Raw genomic sequence first — 20,960 nt, forward strand, 5'->3', positions numbered from 1 at the left:
TTCCCTACTGGAAACACGCTGATCTCCAGGTCAATGGCCCAGTGCACAGAGGGTGGGACACTGAGGAAGGCGGGCACGTTATCCTATTGGGAAGAAAATACCACCAGAACCAAAAATAAAAGAGAGAGTTATCAGTAACTGTTGAGCAGTCGCCTTTTGTATTCAAATCTTCAGATTGAGGGAGCTCGCTAGGAGCTGGAAGTTTCATTGGTTAGAAGCAGTTTTCCCATGTATTGGAGACTAATTCTAGACTTGGTGTTTTGCAACATTCGCTGAGTTACTGAGGCTGGAACCTCTGGTGTCTGGGGTGTTCCAGGTTTGGGTTAACGCGCTGCTATTGTTGCGATTTGACGAGGAGAGGAAATCAGTCCCCACCACAAAGTAGCAGTGTGCTTTTCCACCGAACACGTTGGACTCATTTGGGAATTGACTAAGAAGTTCACCAGGAATTCTGACTGGATTCTTACGGAAAGACTAAGGTCCACGTTCCCAGTTACAGTAAGGTGCAGAGCCCCTCGGTTTTGTTCTAAGCCAACCGCCCTGATATATCCCTGAGCAGGTGGGAACTGAACCTAGGCCTTCTGGTAGAAAGGTAGGGACACTACCACTGGGCCGCAAGAGCCCGAGACGCAGAGCCCTACACTGAACACTGGAAGTAACAATAGGTTTTTGTTTCGAGCTCAGTCACTCAAACACATCATGTCAACGCTTAAGTCTCACAGCCTTTCATCTTCCAGTCCCTTTATAAAAAAAATATTCTTTACTTTTGAACTCATTATTACGTTCTTTATAAGCATGACAGCAAGTCAGATGCCGCACATCGTAAGTCGACCTTGTTGGTTACATGGGAAAGAACATTGTAGATGGTTTAATATTCAAAGACAGTACAGACTCTGGGACTGAAACTAACGCTGGTGTGGCGCCACTAGACAAGACCAGCAATGGACAACCCATCATTGATCCAGCTACAGTTATTTGAAATTAGATATAGTGTAAGGGAATGCATTGGTACTCCTCAGAAATCAGAGTCTTGATGCAATTGATCTGTAAATCGGTTGCGTGCAATATTTCTGATGCCCTATTTAAATATACAGACTGGTTTTCCAGGCCATTTATATTGGTTGTGTTCCTATTCTGTTGCAGCGAATGTAATGGTTGTAGTACTGTGGGCTACCAATTCCAGCAAGTCCTATCAAGCTGGTATGCACACAGTAATTCACTCTTATTTGTGAATGACCTGTTCACAGACTGCATTCGAGATATATCTGTTTCGTATTTGATTGAACACATAAAATCTTGCACCCAACTTTGGTATTTGCAGGTCTGGAGCTACAGGTTTTAATCATGTGAATGACTACTGAATATTTCCTACACTTTGGAACAAGAGTTGATTTATTTTCTCCAAATATCCTGTCACTTGTCATGTAATAGTTGTTTAGGTTTTATACTTTAGTGTTATTAGAACATATAATATTATTTTAACAAGTGAATTCATAATGTCCAAGTCTACACTTTTAATTACTTAGTGGGAATATTACAACAGTAACATCGACAGTCACATCCCCCATTATAGTGACAGTGCAAACACAGTGCCAATATCCTTTGTATGGCCAAGGATCAATGCTTCAAATCAGCAGAAAGCATCAGAGTTACAAGGATACCTAAACAAAAGCAGGAATGAGTTCAAATCTGAAGGCTTCTTGCACTCCCCAGATTATAGTTAATGGATGAATCAGTTGGAAGAAAACACTGGGGCAAAATTTTATCACAATTCCCCAAAGGTAGAAGAGACAGGGTTGCCTTTCTCCTGAGGTGGTACAATGGAAAACTAATGTAAGGCAAGCTCTTGGTTGAAAGCAAGGCAGTTAGATTAGCATTGGTCATGTCTGAGGTCAGTAGAATAGATAGCTCTTGGCATTGGCCCCAAACAGTGCAGTGTGTTGGGAATAAGATCAGATGGTCCACCAAGTGCCATTGGCTTTTGTATGGTTTGTTTACAGGCCAGTAATAAAATTTCTAGGATATGCAATGTGTTATAGAGTCCAGCAAAAGCTTGCACCAGGTAATGTCTTACTAATAACATCTTACATCCCAGAGGCAACTGCCATTTGGTTCAACATTCTTGTACTGGCTCTTTATTATATTAGCTCTTAGAAAAAAATCTACTCAATTTTGGGCTACTTGCCTGTTCTTTTCCAATATTCTACTCTTTTCCAGTAATATAACCTCATTCTCCATTCCCATATTGAGTTGTTTTAAAAATTGATTGTTTCACATATTGGAGTCAACATTAAATGTCTGCAGTTATATTATGAACTCTATTGATGCAAAGTTACATGCAAAGACATGAGTTGCTATTCCATTCACAATTGACAAATAAATATTAGGTATATTGGTTAGCTAAATGAAGTTCAGATTTATTCCACCAACTTCACATGATTCATTTTATTTTGTCAGTGTCTACTATTCATGCAACAGGATGAACACTTTATACAATTAATTAATTATGTTCTGTTGCTGGTATTTACTTGGCATTTAGAACAGTGATGTTAAATGCAGAAATCAAACGAGGTTAGAATGACTTCGGGGCTGTTGCCTTTCCTGTTTCTCCCTTTGGGCTTGTAACCTGTTTTGTTTGATTATTGCACAGGGTATTAGTATTTTAACAGAAATAGTCAGGGAATCTGAGGCATTAACTATATCCAGAAGCAAAAAACAAACCCAAATGTGACCTGCAAATCATAAATAAGAAGTAACTAATGTGGCAAGTAGGATTCTAGTACAAGGCACCATGAGAAATGTGAGATCTTTTTCAGCTTGTTGTAAAATTAGGATCATTTTATTTAGTGCCTTGTCATGAACTGGCATACAGCATATTTTGCAAGAAGCATTCCCGTTTATGTTTGAAGATGTAAAGAAATTACATCAATGATTTTAAATGCTTATTCCTGAGACCGTCTCTGGAGTCAAGAATTGTTTGAGTATTAGCAATTTTGCTGCATATTTTCCCATTATTGGATTTCTTGTGCAAAGTCTTTTTATAAAACTAGTGTAGTTTGGAAAATATGTAGTTAATTTATTGGCTTATAATTCTATGACATATGTAGATTCCTTCTTTTTATAGATATTTTTGATCAGACATGTCATGACATACATCTGGAGCAGGTGTGTCTTGAATCTAGGCCTCCTGGCCTAGACATAGGTACACTGTTATTGCACCGCAAGAGTCCCTTGGTTTCTCTCACCACTTGAGATATAGTCTGAGGGATCTGGCTTCATCTCGTTTCCCTCAGAAAATAAATTGGGTAAATGTTTCCAAGCAAAGTTAACAATTGTGGAATTTCAAATGTGAATTGGACCCTAAATCACTCTTTTGTTTTCTGCAATTGTTTATGCCAATTTATAACTTGATCTTCCAGATCTTGGGGGGTCAAAACTACACCCTGGAGCTGACGATGCTGACCTGGTTAAGAAGGTACTTTTTTTTGGATATGCTAGGAATGACCTGTTAAAGGTTTCTCTCATATCAAGAAATGTTTAAATTACTGAGAGTTCATATAAACATAGCAATGAAACAATTGATCAGTATAGCTTTTAAAAGTGAATTTCAGTGATTTTTAATTAGGTTTACTCAATGGCACGGTGGCTCAGTGGTTAGCACTGCTGCCTCACAGTGCCAGGGACCCAGGTTTGATTCCAGCCTTGGGCGACTCTCTGTGTGGTGTTTGCACATTATCGCCATGTTTCCGTGGGTTTCCTCTGGGTGCTCCGGTTTCCTCCCACAATCCAAAGATGTGCAGGTTAGGTGAACTGGCCATGTAAATTGCCCATAGTGTTCAGGGATGTGTAGGTTAGGTGCATTAGTCAGGGGTAAACATAGGATAATATGGTGGGGGAATGGGTCTGGGTGGGTTGCTCTTCAGATGGTCAGTGTGGACTTGTTGGGCCGAAGGGCCTGTTTCCACACTGTAGGTATTCTATGAATACTGGGTGACTGGACTCTCATTACGAGTGCAATGTTTTGGACACCAAGAAAGAAATTAGTACTTTCATATATCAAATAGAGGTAATTATTGCAGCCATTATGTGAGCAGTAAACTGATGGAGTGGTCACTGAAGATAAAAATTAGAAAGTTTTTATACAAGGTTGGCACTATCCTATTAAGAATGTAAGATGTATTTTGCTCCTCACAGAGGCAGTTCATTTTTCCTTGACTTTGTTTTTCCCCTGCCAATCTTTATTATTGCTCTCTTTGTTCTTAAAGGGATTAACTCTGTCCTGGAGCACACATTTCAAGACCACTGGTTGCCTCTTTGTTACTCCTGTGAATGCTAATTGGTTCTTTGACAACAGGGAGCATCAATGCCAATCCTACAGCTGTGTCCAGCCAAAATCCACTTATGTCTGCTTTCAGTAAGGGATTATTGATAGTCAGGAGCAGGGCCTCTGGCTATTGGCCCCTCTGCTCTCCAACTCAAAGATACTGAAGTCAAGAGCGCTATGATCTCAGCTGATGTTAATATCAGACAAGTCAGTGGAAACATGGCTGGTTAGATCCTAACTTTGCATTTTTAAAAATTGTGGTGGTAAGTCACTGAACACATTCACAAGTGACCTTTGGTGAATGATGAATAGTGTGTTTAATAAATGAGGGAAAAGCATGAACTGTAGTGTGTTCAACTCAAATATTGGACTTTGTTACGAAGGCCAGAAAGCATTTCAAATGCACACTATTCCTTTTATCCCTGCAATATCCTTACAACTACACAAACACTGGTGAAGATACATCACTATCTCCACATGAGTGCCTCTCATTCAGGCTGGCATTGTTGAAACTAGTTTTCTGATGACAATAGCTAAATGTTATTTCCACTCATGCTGGTATCTCTCCCCAAAACACCTGAAGCCATCTACAAACAAAACTCATAATTACTTCAATTTTAGAGAAACATACAACTCAGTTTCCAGAAGATTTTTGAGCCTGATTTCTTATTGGAGAGCTTAATGCCTCAGCATCCCCTCTCTAGCACACACCACACACTGACTGACAACCTTTCGGACTATTCAGTCTGTGCCATATGATCCATAGCATCACACAATAGTGCACTTTTCTATCTTTTTAAAAGTAAATACACCAAAATGTTAGATCTTCAAGTTTGAAATGCATGTAATCAAACAGCGCTCCAGAATTTCCAGTACGAAACTCACAAAACTCTGAAAATGAGGCTAAAGCTAAATCATCCCATTCTTAGAGCACAACGTACAAAATGTAATTAAGCATAAAAGTTATACATTGTTCTCAGCAATACTGACACATCATCGTTCATTAAGCTAAACATATCAATGAACAATTGAAATACGTCCTGCCTGGTTCATGTGATTGTGTTGTTTACCATGTTGGCACATGGGGCCCTTGGGGAATGACAACTGATTATATATTAAATTTATATATTTGTGTACTGTCACAGTGGATCTCAGTGACCATTTTCACCAAACTGCTCATGTGTGAGCGCTACCTGTCAAATCATAAACCACAGTTGAGAGTGATAGTAAATATCTCATACTTCCTGAGGAAGTGGTGGATGTGGGTACAATTATAATGTTTAAAAGACATTTGGATAAGTACATGAATTGGAAAGGTTTAGTGGATATGGGCCAGGAGTAGATAGGTGGGACTAGTTCAGTTTGGGATTATGTTTAGCATGGGCTGGTTGGACTGAAGGGTCTGTTTCTGTGCTGTATGAATCTACATGAGAACAATAGTGTAGTATTGTGCCACTAAAGACACTGAGATTAACGCCATGGTGGATTGAGTACAGTTTTTTCTCTAGGATGAGTGATGGATGTTATAGTGATAGTTTGGAGACATATCATTTTCAGGAACCACACAACCAACATAGGAAGTGAAGGCCTTGCACAGTGCCTGCATTGGAACAGGTTAACAGCTTATGGCTACCCATAACTGTTATCAAAGAAGACTCAAAGAAACCCAAGGATTTGTTCATCAACGGAAATAATATTAATTAGTTATGTCTTCATATTAGAAGCAGATTAACTTTAAAATAACAGCTTGCATCAACTGTTGTGAAGTCACTTGTGGAGACTATATTGTTGAGCTTAGTTAACATCCCAGCTGCTAGCGAAGGGCAGTAGTGACACAATGCAGTATCAAGGAGTTCTTAAGAGGCTGTGACTTCTCAGTCTACAATGCACATTCCTCCCACCCACCTACCCACCCAGCCACTCACCCACTCACTCATTCACTGATTCATTCCCTCTCACTCCATGACCTAAAAAAGTCACTCCTCTGTTAGATTGGGGACCAATCGTTAGATTGGGATTTAAATCAGCATTGAGTGGAGTGTAGCTTTTGTATGTACATTTCAATTTCATCATGTATTTCACTCCATAATGAGATTTGGAAAGAAGATGCAAACTAACCGATTTCAAGTGAAACAAAATTATTGCAAGCAACTTCACCTGGCATCAACATCGTCTGGTTTGTGTTGGACTCCCTGTTTACATCTCAGCTAATTTTTACCCTCTGCTGTGAAGGCCATGGAGTGTAAAATCTGCCTGAGTGTGAATCAATGTCTGATCATTTAGTTAAAATATCCCCAGATGCACATCAAAGAAATTGACTCCACTCCGCTCTATTTGAATCATACAGCACAGAAACAGACCCTTCAGTCCAGTTTGTTCGTGCCAACCAGCTATCCTAGATCAATCTAGTACCATTTGCCAGTATTTGGCCCATATCATTCTAAACCCTTCCTATTTATGTACCCATCCAGATGTTTTTTAAATATTGCAATTGTATCTGGCAGCTCATTCCATTCACACACCACCCTCTGCATGAAAAAGTGACCCCTTAGGTCCCTTTTAAATCTTTCCGCTCTCCCTAAAACTATGCTGTCTAGTTTTGGACTTCTCTAGTCTGGGAAAATGACCTTGACTATTCACTCTATCCATGCCCCTCATGATTTTATAAACTTCTATAAGGCCACCCTTCAGCCTCTGCTGTTCTTGGGAAAATAGCCCCAGCTGATTCAGCCTTTCCCTATAGCTCAAATCCTTCCACCCTGGCAATATCTTTGTAAATCTTTTTCAACCCTATCCAGTTTCACAACATCTTTCCAATAGCAGGGAGACCAGAATTGAATGCAGTATTCCAAATATGGCCTAACCAGTGTCCTGTGCAGTCACAACATGACATCCCAACTCTGATACTCAATGCACTGACCAAAAAAGGAAAGCGTACCAAACAACTTCTTCACCACCCTGTCTATCTGCAACTCCACTTTCAAGGAAGTATGAACCTGTACCCCAAGGTCTTGAAATTGCAGTAAAAGAAATTGGTGCATTTTAACTGTGCACTTAAAACTTTAACACATAAACTGCACTTTTATGGGACAGCTAACAGCTCTGCTCATCTTGTAAACTAACCAGCATAAACCTGACCGATGTCATAGGATTTATGGCATTGCTTTGATATTTTCTTGAGTAATTTAACACTACGTTTACACTTTTCAAATTTGGCACTTGACTTCCTGTTTATAGAAGGATGGATGGAATCTGTTGGGTCTACTTGGAGAGTTTGGCAAGATGGGTGGGAGGCAAAACAATCCGAATGGTGGGTTACAGTTTTGGCTCAGTTCTCAAACATTCCAGGCAGGTCGAGCTTCCAGACCATTGTCACCAAAGAGCTACTGTGGATGATAAATAATAAAGTATTATATGATGTATCTGCCGCAGACAGTCATAGAGTCATACAGTCATAGAGAGGTACGGCATAGAAACAGACATGTGAGGCGTTCATCCTGAAGCCATCTCTTGTCATTGTCTCCTAAAGCCAGCCTTTGTTGAAATGAAAATCATATTCTCCCCTAATGAAGAAAAGGTAGTGTGTAAATGGTGTGTGAACTGCCAAGAGCTTTCATTCCTTAAGTTTGAATCCTGGCAGATGTGTGACTGGCAGTCCCACTGTGGTTCCAGAAACATGACATTGGTAGCTACAACAAAGGGACAGACATTTCATAGAATCCCTACAGCGTGAAAAAAAAGTCTGTTGGCCCAACAAGTCAACACCAACCCTCCGGAGAGTGTCCCACCCAAGTCTATATTTCCCCTCAATAATGCACATAACCTTCACATCCCTGAACACTATAGACAATTTAGCACGGCCAATTCACCTAACCCTGGACATCTTTGGACTGTGGGAGGAAACCGGAGCACCCGAGGAAGCCCATGCAGACACAGGGAGAATGTGCAAACTCCACACAGATAGTTGCCCAAAGCTGGAATTGAACCCAGGTCTCTGGCACTGTGAGGCTGCAATGCTAACCACTAAGCCATGAAACATCTGATGGAGGTGCTTGGCACTTATCTTATTTGTGTCAGTCTTCTGCAATGACAGCCTTTCAAAACTAACTCTCACAGAAGCATGAAGCATTGAGTAGATATACCTTGGAGAGCATAGCAGATTATTAATCATTTTGTGGCTCCTGTGCCAAGTTCTTTTGACCCACCTGAATATGTGACCTCCACTGTCACCACTGCTTTGGCTGGCTTTGTCCATCAGGTTGGTGGCCTGTTGCCAGCTACAGGGCAAAGAACATCCCTTCTCTATTGGACAGTTTCAGGAGATTGTCTCGGGTGGCATCACTGAAGGACAGCACTGCTTTTTATTTTCCCACCTTCTCAAACCTCCAGGCATGGGTTGAGGCAATGAGCAAAGCTGGAATGATTCTCCTGGGTTGCAGAGGGTGGAGTGCTATTGGAGGCTGGCAGATCCCAGGGGTGGGCAGGATCTCCTGGCCTTAACAACCTGGCGCTCAATGCACCTGTAAGAGCTAAGAACAACGTAAGGGCATGAGAAAACCTGACCTATCCCTGAACCGAACTACCTCCTGCTTTTAGGTCCATCTCAACACCTAATCTCCAAAAAATACAAGAAATTTTGCGGTATTCCTTTAATTCATTTTTATTTGGGCTTTTCCTGACATCTACCTTTTCGCCGAAGGTTGAAATATATCCATTTACTTTAGTTGAAATGCTATTGTGTCTGAGATGTTTGAGGGGCGACATGTTACATTTTTGAGTGGCGCTTCTAATTTTGATTGACCATAATAGTATTATGGCAGAGACATCATCATTATCTGGAATGCCTTTAATGCTGTTAGCCTGCTTACAGGTTTTCATCAATTGACATATTTTTGCTTCAGCATCTCACTGGTTAAAGCTCATGCATATTTGAATCAGCTGATTATCACAAATTCATTCATGGGTTGTAGACCCATGCTGCATAAGCTAAAGAGGATTGGCTAACTAACAGGAAGCAAAGAGTGGAGACAAATGAGTGCTTTTCTGGTTGGCGATCAGTAACTAGTGATGTGCCTCAGGGATCAGTGTTGGGACAGCAATTGTTCACAATTTACACAGATGATTTGGAGTTGGGGATCACGTGTAGTGTCAAAGTTTGCGGATGGCACTAAGATGAGTGGTGCAGGGGACTGTGAAACTTTACAAAAGGACATTGATAGTTTAAGTGAGTGGGCAAAGGTCTGGCAGATGGAATACAATGTTAATAAATGCGAAGTCACCCATTTCGGAAGGAATAACAGTAAAAAAGACTATTACTTGAATGGTGAGAAATTGCAGCATGCTCCTGTGCAGAGGGACCTGGGTATCCTTGTGCATGAATCACAGAAGGTTGGTCTGCAGGTACAACAGGTAATTAAGAAGGCAAATGGAATTTTGTCCTTCTTTGCTAAAGGGATTGAGTTTAAAAGCAGAGAGGTTATGTTGCAGCTGTATAGAGTGCTTACAGTCCAATGGCCTCAGTATTGACTTCACCAGTTTCAACATCCCTCCAGGCCCCCAGCCTTACCCCATGTCTAGCCACCAACCACCCCCACCCCAGCCTCGTTGACCTGACCTAACCTGTCCATCTTCCTACTCACCTATCTGCTCCACCCTTCACACTGACCAATCACAGTAACCATATCAGCTATCCCACCTACTCTTCCTCCACCCCAACCCCATCCCTCTATTTACTTTTGGGCTCCCCTCCCCCTCCCCAGTCTAGACGAAGGCTTTTTGCCGAATCAAGACTTTCCTGCTCTTCGGATGCTGTCTGACCTGCTGTGCTTTTCCAGCTTCACATCTATTGACTCTTTTGCTCAACTTACTTGAGGAAGGATGTAATTGTGTTGGAGGCAGTTCAGAAAAGGTTCAGTAGATTAATTCCAGAGATGAAAGGCTTGTCTTCTGAAGAGATTTTGAGCAGTTTCGGCCTGTACGTGTTAGAGTTTAGAAGAATATGAGGAGAATCATTCGAGGTATAGAAAGTGTAAAAGGGGATTAACAAAGTAGATATAGAGTATGTGTTACCCTTGTGGAACAATCCAGAATGAAAGGTCATGGTTTACAGTTTTGTTTAAGGCCAAGGGGGTGGCAGATTTAAATTAGTTGAGGAATTACTTCTTTCAAAGAATCCTGAATCTGTGGAATTCACTAGCCCAGAATGCAGTGGATGCCAGAACACTGAATACATTTGAGGAAACAAACAGATTTTTAATTAGTAAGGGGTTAAAGGATTGGGAGGACTGGGCAGGAAAGTGACATTGAGGCTGGTATGAGATCAGCCATGGTCGTGTTAAATGGTGGAGCAGGCTCAAGGGGCTAATTTGTCTACCCCTGCTCAAGGTTCTTCTGTTCCTATGCACGTAGAACATAAAGCACAAGAACAGGCCCTTCAGCCCATCACATTTGTGCTGACAATGATGCCATAAACTAATCCTATCTACATGCATAATGTCTATATCCCTCTCTTCGCTGACTGTTCATGTGTTGTCTCAGTGCCTCTTAAACATTGCTATCGTAACTGCTTCTACCACCTCTTCTGGTAGCACATTCCAGGCACCTACCATGCTCTGTATAAAACCTTGCCTTTCACATCACCTTTAAGCTCTGTCCCTCTAACCTTAAACGTAGACCTCCTGGTGCCTGACATTTCCATCCTGGGAAAAAAGACTCTGACTATCCACCCTATCGTTGCCTCTCATCATTTTATATAATTCTATCAGGTCATCCCTCAATCTTCAATGTTCCAGTGAAACAATGCAAATTTGTTCAACCTCTGCTTTATATCTAATAGACTCCAATCCAGGCAATAACATGGTAAACCTTCTTTGAACTCTTTCCAAAGTATCACATCCTTCCTGTACTGTGGTGACTAGAACTGCACTCAATGCTCTAAATGTGGCCAAACTAAAGTCTTATACAGCTGCAACATGACTTGCTAACTTTTATACTCAATGTCTGACTGATGAAGTAAGTTTGCCATACACTGCTTTTAGCACCTTATCCACTTGTGTTTCCACTTTTCAGGGAGGTATGGACTTGCACCCCAAGCTCCCTCTGTACATCAATGCTCCCAAAGGTACTGTCATTCACTGTATACTTTCCTCTTCCATTTGACCTCCTAAAATGCATCACCTCACACTGGTCCAGACATAACTCCATCTGCCAATTCTCCGTCCAACTGTCTATATCCTGCCGTATCCTTTGGCAACCTTCCTCACCATCCACAACTCCATGAATGTTTATGTCATCCGCAAATTTACTAATCATATATATGTAGAAGAGATTAATGGTATTATGACAACTTTGGCACATCTACAATGTCAAACTGCCAAATGACCTTCATATAAATTTTGAGCGGAACTCCCCTTTTTTACCAAAGTGACATTTGGGATGGGAAGAGCAGAGAAAAGTTCACGGGGCACAAATTAAAGAGCAATTTTCTCAAAACGATTGTATAACAACAGCAAAATCAGTTTTTTACCTTCTGTGATTCATAATAGGTAATGTTCAGTGTTTTGGAACCAATTGTCACATAATTTTTCTTGTCAGCGAAGAATTGTTTAGATGTTGTGGAAAATGAAGTGATTAGCAAAAAAGTCACGTTATAAAACAAGAATGAGCATAAATCATAATAATCGCAGGGCAGACCTAATTGTTTGTAATTTATGGCACTAACTCCACTTCTCTATTCACGCAAGAGATATTAAAAAGCAAGTGGAGGAAAAAAAGATGCAAGTTAGTTTCCCAGTGGTGACAATTTAATCCTTCCATTTGCTCTTAAACTGAATAGAGTGAGCAAACTTGAATTTATATAGAGCCTTTTACACTCTTTCCTATATCAGAGTACCTTACAGTCACTAATTGTGTTGATGTACAATAACTATTGATAGATAACTGATTATGGAAGTCACTGACAGCCAGCAAACAGAGTGAGACACCACAAATGGCATTGGAATAAAGGACTAATTTTTTAATGGTTTTGATTGATGGGTAAACAATGGGCAGGATGCCAAGAATGTTCTTCTGCTATTCTTTGATTAGTGGCTGAATAGGTCAATGGTGCAACAATTTAATGTCTCCAGCAGAAAGCTGGACTCTTTCACAATGCAGCACACTCTCAGTGCAGCTTTGCAGTTACCATTTACATTTTTGAGTTTTTTTTTAGATTAGATTACTTACAGTGTGGAAACAGGCCCTTCGGCCCAACAAGTCCACACCGACCCGCCGAAGCGTAACCCACCATTCCTGTACGTTTACCCCTTTACCTAACACTACGGGCAATTTAGCATGGCCAATTCACCTGACGTGCACATCTTTGGACTGTGGGAGGAAACCGGAGCACCCGGAGGAAACCCACGCAGACACGGGGAGAATGTGCAAACTCCACACAGTCAGTCGCCTGAGGCAGGAATTGAACCCGGGTCTCTGGCGCTGTGAGGCAGCAGTGCTAACCACTGTGCCACCGTGCCGCCCACTAATACGAGTTGGACTCGTATTTCTAAAATTATGGATCCCAGCTGTTGCTGGGGTGATGAGTAAATCAGATTCGGTCTGTGGTAAGATAGAGTTTCGCCCTCACTTTTATGGGGCAGGACTGAATGTGTGAGTTTGGTCAAACATCCATTGGAATAGTCCAATCTGGAAGTAACAAAGCCGTGAATGAGGATTTCATCAGGAGTTGAGCTGGGATAGAGTTAGGCAGTGTTGTATTGGTGGAAATAGACACTCTTAATGATGGTGCAAATACTTGATCAGAAGTTCATTTTGAGATTAGATATAACACTCATATTGTAAACAAGGGATGGAATGGGGCTAGAAAATTGAGTTTCCTTGTTTCCATGGGCTTTGCTTATTTAGTCCTGGATCCTGGAAAAATAGCCAGACAATTTAGATGGTGGGCTGTCAGGAGAGATCTTGGTAAGGTTGAGCTCAATGCTATGATTCCAGTTGTTGACAAGTCAGGACCCAGAATGAAATCTGGCTTGATAGATCTTCTGCTTGTCCACATCATTGTTGACAGGAGTAGTACCAGAAGACTTCAATAAGGCAATTGATAAGGTTCCACACAATAGGCCACTGCACAAAACACGGAGTTTTGAGATTGAAGGTGATTTAGCAGTTTGGATCAGAAACTGGCTTGCTGAAAGAACACAGAGAGTGGTGATTGATGGGAAATGTTCATCCTGGAGCTCAGTTACCTGTGGTGGCTGCAGGGATCAGTTTTGGGGCTACTGCTATTTGTCATTTTTATAAATGACCTGGATGTGGTCTTGGAAGGATGGATTAGTAAATTTGTGGATGACACTAAGGTAGGCAGAGTTGTGGATAGTGCTGAAGGATGTTGTGAGTTACAGAGGGACATAGATAAGATGGAGAGCTGGGCTGTGAAGTGGCAAATGGAGTTTAATGTGAAAAAGTGTGAGGTAGTTCACTTCGGAAGAAGTAACAGGAATGAAGAGTACTGGACAAATGGAATTCTTGGCAGTGTAGATGAACAGTGAGATTTTGGTGTCCAGGTACACAAATTCCTGAAAGTTGCCAACCAGGTTGATAGGGTTGTTAAGAAGGCATACGGTGTGTTGGCATTTATTGGTAGGGGGATTGAGTTTTGGAGCCACGAGGCCATGTTACAGCTGTACAAGACACTGGTAAGGACACACATAGAGTATTGCGTGCAGTTCTGGTCACTGCATTATAGGAAGGATGTGGAAGCTTTGAAAAGGGTTCAGAGGAGATTTACTAGGATGTTGCCTGGGAAGGAAGGAAGGTCTTACGAGGTAAGGCTGAGGGAACTGAGGCTGTTTTTGTAGGAGAGAAGAAGGTTGAGAGGTGACTTAATCGAGATGTATAAGATAATCAGAGGGTTAGATAGGGTGGACAGGGAGAGCCTTTTTCCTCAGATGGTGATGGCCAGTATGAGGGAACATAGCTTTAAATTGAGGGGTGATAGATTTAGGACAGATATTAGGGGTAGTTTCTTCACTCAGAGAGTAGTATGTGTATGGAACTGCCTGCCTGCAACAGTAGTAGACTCACCAATGTTAAGTGAATTTAAATGGGCATTGGACATACATATGGATAATAATGGAATGGTGTAGGTTAGATGTGCATCAGATTAATTTCACAGGTTGGCGAAACAGCGAGGATCGAAGGGCCTGTACTGCGTTGTAACGTCCTACATTCTATGTTCTTTGCTGTTTTTGTTTATTTAGTTAGTTAATGTGGTGGTGAGTCACTGAGGTGTACTCACACGAGGGCTGCAAACTTCCTTTAAATACAGAATAGATATTTTTCATGTGAAAGAAGAAAAAGCTATCCAAATAAAGAACGCAGTTGGAAAGATCCGAAATACACAGCAAAGCAAAGTTTCAAACCTAAGCAGAAATTGCTGGAGAAACTCAACAGGTCTGCCAGCGTCAGTATAGAAAGAATCAGAGTTAACATTTCAAGTCTGGTACACTTCTTCAGAACAAGACAGGCAAACTTTTAACCTCTCTTCTAACATTATTCATTGCAGAGACTCAAGTCCAGGGAAATTGCTCCCCCATCTCAATCTTTAGGGTTCCTAATTGATGGACACATTATAGTTTCTTTGCCATGGATCACAGATGTAATTTGATGAGTCCTTTCCAAGTCTGGTGACTTAAACAAATTGGAGAGCCTAATAAACTCTAGTTTAGTTCTAATAAACTCTACATTTCTAACCAAATTCTCCTGGTTTACAAGTTTCACAAACTAAATCCTTCTGCTGAGGTATCTTGTTTCCTGAACAGACCTGAACTACCTTTAGGAGAGAAACTAAACTTGATTCTGAACTCAACCCTGCTGTCTTCTGAACTAAATTTAAAACTTGGCCACTCTTGGATTTTTCTGAACAATTTACTCGACCAGTTGTAAACCCAACAGTATAAGCATCTTTCCATTAACACCACAGGGGTTTACAGTTACGTGTATTTTGACAAATGCTGAATTTATGTTACTGCTCCAGAAGGACTCGCTGACCATTTTTACAAGAAGAAAACTCTTCAGAAAAGTAATCAATGCTCATTTACCTCAAGTTTGAAATCCAAATTCCAAACATTATGTGATAAATGATACACTTTGACTGCAATTCAGTTTTTGGATAATATTGTGAGTAAGATGCTTGTAGATGAGAAATAGGGCTGGTCACAAAAGGGACTTGGGGAACACTGAACTTCGCCATGTCAGTTTGGGACAGTTCTTGCATGTTGGATCTAAACAAGACATCAATGGTTGACAGCAAATTATAGATTTAACAAGAGCCTGGAATAATTTTAAGGAACTACTCAGCAAACTGATAATATCTTCTCATGCTGACAATGGCACTCCTATTGGTCAATGGTGACTTTGTGATTTATACGAGACAGTATCAGCTCTTGGTGACCTTTGCCTGCTAAACTATTGAAATGCATTGAATACACCCATAAATTCTCAAGTGTTACACTATAGGTTGCTGAGTCTGTTGACCTATCTTTGTACAGTGTCAAGATAACATTTAGAATTCGTTCAGCAGAATTTTGTAGTACAGCACTTGGACTCTTGCCTAAAATGGCCATGATTCATTGCACATTTATAATAAAACAGACCGACCATTTAAAGATCCCCTAGACTGTCACATGAAATGAGCTTATAGGTTGGCCCTGTAGTCTTTTTTTGCCTATTATCTCCAAGTTATTCTGTCATATTTACATATCTGGTACATCTGAACATCTTGCATAAATGATGCAATCAGAAGACCAGTCCAGGGAGAGTCCCAGTGTCATCATTGTGTTGGTTCAAGAGGCTTAACACACAAATTAAACCTTCCAGGATTACCATGTCAAGAATTGTAAAATGCAAAATCCTATGCACAAAGAGAAAATTAGCTCATTTTCAACAGAAAGAATTGTTACATTGAAATAGCATTTTGACGAACATGCAGTATAAACTGATTTACTTGTAGATAAGTGTAAATTTGAAGTTTTTGGTTTCTGACCACACTATATATTTTCATCTACAACAGTTAAGGTTTCAGCCCTGACTCAGTTGGTCACACTCTTGCCTCTGTGTCAGAAAGTTGTGGACTTGAGCACATAATTCTTACTGACTCTCCAGGGCAGTAGTGTCATAGAGCTGTACAGCATGGAAACAGACCCTTCGGTCCAACTTGTCCATTCCGACCACATACCTTAAATAAATCTCGTTACATTTGCCAGCATTTCGCTCATATCCCTCTAAAACCTTTCTATTCACATCCCCATCCCTTCCTATTCATATACCTATTCGGATGCTTTTTAAATGTTAGAATTGTACCAGCCTCCACCACTTCCTCTGGCAGCTCATTCCACACATGCCATGACTCTCTGTGTGAAAAGGTTGCCCCTTAGGTCCTATGCCCTCTAGTTTTGGACTCCCCCACCCTGGGGAAAAGACCTTATCTATTCACCCTAACCATGCCCCTCATGATTTTATAAACCTCTATAAAGTCACTGTCTTGGATCACAGGATGTATCCAAATGGTTCATTTCAGGTTCAGTTAAATGTAGTTAAGAGAAGACTCAGCAACAGCAATTTGTATAAATATGAACATCTATTAAGTAATAGTAAAAGATGGAAAAGGGGGGAGAAAATAAAAGACTGAACTGTGACCATCTATTAAGTAATAAAAATTAGAAAAAGGAAGGAAAATGAAGCAATGAGCCTCATGCCCTCCTGCCCTCGAGGACCCTTCAATCTGGTCTGGAGGTTTAATTTGTTTCTAGCACCGTTCATGATTCTGGTCTGAGAAGTCCAACAACTTGGAAGGAAAATCTCTCTCTTACACAGTGCAACAAACAACCAGCACAGAGGAAACACAGATAGAGAAGACAAAGCTGCTTGTCAGTATAGAAACCCAGTCTGGATTCACAGGACTCATTCAAGGGCAGGCAGCTTGTCAGGTATCATCAACAATTGCAGGGAGAAAGTGAGGACTGCAGATGCTGGAGATCAGAGATAGAAATATGTTGCTGGAAAAGCGCAGCAGGTCAGGCAGCATCCAAGGAGCAGGAGAATCGACGTTTCGGGCACAAGCCCTTCTTCAGGAATGAGGGCTCATTAATATCATCATTAACTATTAGCCCTTCGTCCCATCCCATACAATCACCCCTCAGCCTCCGGCACTCCAGGGAAACAGCCCCAGTCTATTCAGCCTCTCCCTGTACCTCAAACCCTCCAACTCTGCCAACATAGATGAGGGTCTGCAATATTGCATATTTCAAATGAAATATTTAAATGAAAACAGGCTGCTCTCTGGGGTGGGTTTAAAAGACCTCATTGCAATATTTGAAGAAGAGCAGAAGACTTCCCCTGGGGATCCTTGCCCATTTTCATCACTGAGCCAGCATCAGTAAAACAGACAAGTTAGTCATTATTGGTTGTGGTATTCCTTACATTTCATCAGGAAGTGGTGGAGGCTGGTACATCAGTAACTAAAGTGGGGGATATTTCTCTCCAGGAAAATGGAAAGGAAGCGGGTTGAAAGGAAAATTAATTGGAACATTGCAGCAAAAGTGAGCAATTCAGCCCACTAAACCTGCACTATTCAATAAGATCATGGTTTATCATCCACTTTAATGCATTTTCTCCCATACTATTGCTATATCCCTCAATGTCATTGGCATTTAGAAATCTGCCAATTTCTGTTTTAAGCATGCTCATTGACTGAGGGTGTGGAATTCCAAAGCTTCACAACTGTCATAGAACTGTAGAACCCTACAGTGTGGAAGCAGGCCATTCAGTCCATCAAGTCCATACCGACCCTCTGAAGAGGATCCCATTCAGACCCCCCACCACAACTCTGTCCCCGTAACCCTGCATTTCCAATGGCTAATCCACCTAGCCTGCACATCCCTGGACACTATGGACAATGTAGCATGGTCAATCCATCTAATCTGTACATCTTTTGACTATGGGAGCAAAGCATAGCATTCTCCTCATCTCTGTCCTAAATGGTGTTCCCTCTATTTTGAAATTATGTTCCTTGATTGTAGACTCACTATGCAGGAGAAATATCTGTCCCACATCTACCCTGTCTATTCCTTGAAGTATTTTGTAGATCTCAAAGAGATCACCTCTTATGCTTCAAGTCTCCAAAGGATACAGGCTCAGTTTCCTCAGTCTCTCTCTCTCCATAGGATGGTCCCATCATCAAGAAATAAGTCGGATGGATCTTTGTTGCACACCCCCAAAGACAACAATACTCTTCCCAGGGTAAGGGGACCTAACCTGTACATAGTGAGACAGTTTGCCATCAGATAGAAACCCACCTGCTTCCAGCCACACCTCAGCAATCACTGTTTGTGAGGGAAGGCCCATGAGTGACTTTTCCAATGCACCACCAGCTAGTACACTTTATGGGTGGCTAAGTGGTTAATACTGCTGCCTCACAGTGCCAGGGACCCAGGTTTGATTCCAGCCTTGGGGACTGTCTGTGTGGAGATTTCACACTCTCCCCATGTCTACGTGGGTTTCCTCCGGGTGCTCCGGTTTCCTCCCACAATCCAAAGATGTGCAGGTTAGGTGAACTGGCTGTGCTAAATTGTCCATAGTGTTCAGGGATGTGTAGATTAAATGCATTAGTCAGGGGTAAATGTAGGGGAATGGTCTGGGTGGGTTACTCTTCAGAGGGTTGTTGGGCTGATGGGCCTGTTTCACACTGTAGGGATTCTATGTATATGTATCATCCTACAACTGGCCTGATATTCTATTTTGATTTAATCCCTAACCTCCCCTTCACTTTTTCGTTTACTTAGACATTACCCTTGAAGAGAAGGCCGCCGCCTATCACTGGCCACTTGGGTGTTTTCTCTTCCTGCTGGTGGAATATTAATAAAGTTGTCTGCACACGTTGTTTCTTCACTGTGTCCTATACCTGCACGAACACAACATGGGTGCTGGGGAGAAGTGAGCACCACCGCTGTTTGGCAGTCGTGTGGGGATTTAAAAATAACCAGGAGATTAGAATCTTCTCAGTTCAGGAGTCTGACTCTGAGCTGGATGGCCACAGCCAGTGTGATGTGCATAAGTAAATAAAGAGTGGCTTAGTTACGGGTTACCGGACTCTCTGCAGTTAAAAATAAATAACTGGTCTGATTCCCTGTTTTCTCAACAGACAAGAGAGGTGGCTGTTATCCCACAGGGAAATCTGACTGGGCTGGACCTCCAAGGTACCCTATTTGCAGGGCACCTGGGGGATGGCTGGTTATCGGAGAGGCATAGCTCGGAGGTCCTGAAAGATGGCCACCCACATATTTATGCAAAAAACATATATCTTAGAATACATATCAAAAGTACTTCATAATCTATTGCACAGTCACGTTGGGATGATAAAGATCATATGCAAATGCATATTTTGAAAATTGCAAGTCTTTCGTGTTTTAAGTATAGTGACATTTCTCTTTGAGGAAGGTCTGGAACTTGTCATAAACATGCATGAATATCATATAACATAGGTATTCCAGAAACTTATTTGCACGCGTATATAATGGTAAGAGCTTCAATAACCTTCACGTTGATGTGATAAGTCAATCGAAAAATGCTGATTAGTTAGGAACAGTCATCTGAAGCCTGTGGAATGATGGGTCCTACCCACAACTTCATGAGGTGCAAGTTTGAACCTCAAAATCACCTGGAAAAATAATCACATTTTGGTTTTTGTAGAAGGTGCAGGGTCCAAGCAAATTCCATTTTGCAAGGGAAGGGGTGAATTGTTGGTGGAAGATGATATCACTTAGCTACCCATTAGATAACTAGGAGGAAATGTACCCTAAACAGACCTAGACTTCCTCACAGCATCAGGGATCCATGTTCAATTCCACCCTTGGGTGGCTGTCTGTGTGGAGTTTGCACATTCTCCCCATATCTGCGTGGATTTCCTCGGGTGGTCTGGTTTCCTTCCACAGTCCAAACATGGGCAGGTTAGGTAAGTTGCCCATAGTGTCCAGGGGTGTGCAGGCTAGGTGGATTAGCCATGGGAAATGTAAGGTTATGGGGATTGGGTGGTGGGGGCAGGAGAATCTGAGTGGGATGCTGTTTGGAGGGTCGATGTGACTCACTGTTTCCACACTGCAGGAATTCTATGATGCTATGGCATTTCTAACATCATCACTGGTTTAATTGGATTCGAAGTATTCCTCAAGTCAGTGTGATCTACAAGCACGGAGGGACTGCAAAAAGGATACTGATTCTTTATTAACAAGGATGTTGTGATGGGATTACTGCTGAGCATGTTTGTTAGAGACATAAAGGCACTTCATTCATATGTGACGCTCAGCAAATTAAGTTCCAGACGTTATTTACAACTCTTGATGGGGTAATTTGACATTTTGAAACTTCATAATTCCAGAGGGGATGACAGTGGCCTTTAGGCTACCATTGAACACAGCTGTAAACTGGATCTAGCTGAGGTAGCACTTTGCTCAGCTGTTGAAGCAGTTTTGCTGATGAGGTTGAAAGATGTCCATTGCGCACACCACTCAGTAGTGTGGAATAATCACTGCAAGCAGCAGGAAATTCATTTGAGCATCTGTCTGCTGAAGCTGGGACATTACCA

General features: G+C 41.5%; 1 protein-coding gene across 1 annotated transcript in view; it reads left to right on the top strand.

The window, feature by feature from the left end:
• Nucleotides 1-20,960, top strand: part of nrg1 (neuregulin 1) — an 828,914-nt gene that overhangs the window by 1,140 nt on the left and 806,814 nt on the right. The window lies entirely within an intron of this gene.

The sequence above is a fragment of the Chiloscyllium punctatum genome, chromosome 14 (genome assembly GCF_047496795.1).
Source record: "Chiloscyllium punctatum isolate Juve2018m chromosome 14, sChiPun1.3, whole genome shotgun sequence".
Taxonomy (NCBI): Eukaryota; Metazoa; Chordata; class Chondrichthyes; order Orectolobiformes; family Hemiscylliidae; genus Chiloscyllium; species Chiloscyllium punctatum.